Source organism: Nicotiana tabacum, unplaced genomic scaffold (genome assembly GCF_000715075.1).
Source record: "Nicotiana tabacum cultivar K326 unplaced genomic scaffold, ASM71507v2 Un00308, whole genome shotgun sequence".
Taxonomy (NCBI): Eukaryota; Viridiplantae; Streptophyta; class Magnoliopsida; order Solanales; family Solanaceae; genus Nicotiana; species Nicotiana tabacum.
The window spans coordinates 67,109-70,463 of record NW_027438545.1 but is presented as its reverse complement, the minus strand read 5'-3'; the positions used below and the strand labels follow the sequence as shown (position 1 = coordinate 70,463).

General features: G+C 34.0%; 1 pseudogene; it reads right to left on the bottom strand.

Annotated features, from left to right (window-relative positions):
* Window positions 1-383: 383 nt before the first annotated feature.
* LOC142179075 (S-adenosyl-L-methionine:benzoic acid/salicylic acid carboxyl methyltransferase 2-like) lies at window positions 384-1,472 on the bottom strand (annotated as a pseudogene).
* Window positions 1,473-3,355: the final 1,883 nt, after the last annotated feature.

The following is a 3,355-nucleotide window of genomic DNA, read 5'->3' as shown; positions in this document are numbered from 1 at the left end:
TAGATGCTCATGTACTCAGTGACACCAGATTTTGGGAGTGTTTGTATCGGTATTTGCGAGACTTGTGGATTGTGTTCAAATATTATATTTTCAAACATAAAATAAATTGTGGGTTTTTTATGTTGTCGGCTTACCTAGTATCGGGATAGGCGCCATCACGACAGGTGTGATTTTTGGGTCGTGACAAAAGCAGGTTGAGGTCCAGTGTTTGAGTAACACTGTTACCCATTATATGAAAAACTACATGCTAGGATCATCAAAAGGCTGGCTTGTTCGAAAGAGCTTCATATTGGATTCAACACTACATACGATATTCCGTTCCGGCCCTCACTAACTCTTTGCTTGAATTAAGCTCGCACGTCAGGAGTGTGTTAAAAATATAATTAAATAAGTAAATATATACTCTTTATAATATTTTAAACTTCTACGTAGATGAGATGAATTCATGAGTACTTAACAATACAAAAACATACTTGGGAAAGCCAGTGGACACTGTAAGAGGAGTGAACAAAGTGCAGACTCTTGGAAGGGAAAAGTCTATTATAGAGTGAACCAGCAATTCCCGCAACAAAGCAATTAGGATCAAATATTCCATCATCTCCCATATTCTGTCTCCTCAAATCTTCATGGAATTCTGGCAACGATCAGAAAATGGTATTAAAATCATTACCAGGAAGATTATTCAAGAAAATTTGAAATTCCGGCGATTGTTGTTGTTGGCCGTTGCTTTTGCATTCTTCGCGAATAGCGCTAATAAGTTGTGTGACCACCAAAAGAGTATTAGGTCCAGAGGAACAAACTAACTCCGCAATAAAAATGATTTCTGGGGAAAGGCTGCGGTAGAGTGCAGATATGGCTTCCTCTAATATTGGCTTTGTCATGAGAATCACCTTTTGCTGTAAATATAAGGAAATGAGTTTACTTTTATATGCACTAACTGTATAAAAGAATTTAGATGTGTATTTTCTACGAAACATACAGAATGTTTATATATACAAAAAATATACATTTTTCGGGTATTATATATTTTGAGAGTGGCTATACAGTGTCAACTTTTCATTATTTGACCTTTTTCAACACAATTTCGAATTTTTTTTTTTCAAGTATCAACAAAATTTATGTCCAAACGCTAGTTAAGTAAAAGGAAATAAGTCTAAGCTTTATGTACCGATAAGATAAGAAATACTATCAGATCACTTAAATGATAACTATACGTTTTACACTATACCTTTTACACTATCAGTATATAGAAGTAAAATTCATAAGAACTTGTTATTTATAATTGTTGCGAGTTTATAACTCCATTAGGAATAAAAAGGTGTTTGATGATACCTGGAGCTTAGAGTTTTTTGCATAGCTTGTGTCTCCAATTCCTCCATTCATGTGAAGTATTTTAGCAACTTCCATCTCTCCTTCTCTTGCTAATTGGATATTTTTGTGTTAAATTAGGTATTTATAGATGGGTGAAACCAAATTTATCCTTTGAATTTCCATCATTGTCCTCGCGAGCCAACTGAGAAAATATTGTACACTATGGGTGTGTTTGGTATGAAATATTTTTTAATTTTTCCATATTTTATTGACTTAGATATTTTGAAAAATATTTTCCTCGTGAACTCATTTTTCTCCAATTGGAGAAAAATGTTCTCCCTATCAAGAGAAGGGAAAATATTTTTCAAACAAGAAAAATAAGTAATAAAATCACTCATTCTCCAGGAAAGACATATAAACATCAAGGACTAGAATCGTTAAGGGTAACTAGCCTATTTTCCTATTTGTGTACCTTAATTATAAGTATTATGACTTGATCAAACCTATTAAAACTAATAGAAATGACACTAGATAGCCACTTTAAAAGGCTGCTATTTAGGAATTAGCAAGTATATCCTGAATTTTAGTTTTTCAGTTTAATTTTTCGAGACACAAATATCTCCAATTGTCTAAAAGTTAAGATTTTTAGATGAAAATTTTAGGACAAAATAAGCCATGCGATCGCGGCCTCCTTCTTCGTGATCGCCAGCCCTCCTTCTTCATGATCGCGGTTAACAAAGCTTGGCATAAATATAACCCCCATCCCTCCCCCACCCCCCACACAGACAAAGAGGGGGGAGGGGGGAGATTTTTATCATATATTTAGAAAATCATGATTTTGCAATGACTCATCGAGAAATATCATATCACGTTTTTTAGTGTCATCACATCTTGGCTTGTACCATCACGTATTGGGTCCATGAATTGAATTTGGATAATATTTAATTTTATCGGGTGTTTATACTATATCAATAAATATATCACAGGTATTTGTAAATAAAATTTTCTCACTCAGTTATGGTTAAGAAATCATAGCACGTTTGTTTTAGTGTCATCACATCTTGGCTTGTACCATCACGTGTTGGGTCCATGAATTGAATTTGGACAACCATTTACTTACAACTGATGACACATCAATAAATATATGTTTAAGAAATATATGTTTTCACCAAATTGTAAATAAATTTCTCTTACTTAATTATGGTTAAGAAATATATGTATTCACCAAATAGAATCACTTACCCATGGTAAATTGGTACAATTTGGTGTAAACACTCGGTGTGAATAAGTTTATCATAGAATTTGCGAGTCAATCAAGTTGAGGAGGTTCACTTAGTGAGGTCAATCCCGGTAATAGCACGAGCTCGTTATTGTTTAGTCTGTAATTATTGAAAATAGCCACTATCATTTATTTTAGATTTGTAACTACAAAACACTGAATCGAAATTGCAGAAGACTTGGAAAAGTTAAGAGACATGGAAATATCTGGGAAAATGAGAGTCCACCAACAGCATGGAAGCAGTAATGGCAAGTCTAACTCTTCATCTGGTAGTTTGTACTCTTATGAAAGATAGAGTTATATGCATGCATATGAAAGTTCACTTTGTACTCTTCATCTAGTAGTTTCACTTTGAAATTAGTAAACTATAGTCGGAAAAGCACCTATTAGAAGAAGAAACATAGAGAATTATTTCAAATGGTATGTTGTAAAACTATTCTTGTAACGACCCGACTTGTCATTTTAAGAATTAACGCCCCGTTCAACGACTTAAGGTCTCGGGCAACTTCATAATATGTATTATGATCCGCGGGTGTGGTCGAGTTTCATAATTGAAAGAAAAATTCTCATTTTGAAGCTTAAATGGAAAGAGTTGACCAAAGAGTTAACTTTTGAGCAAACGGCCTCAGAATAGAATTTTGATGATATCAATAGTTTCGTATGGTGATTTTGGACTTAGATGCATGTTCGGATTTGGATTTGGAAGTCCGTAGGACAATTCGACGCATTTTGGCGAAAGATGGAAAATAGACGTTATTCGGAAAG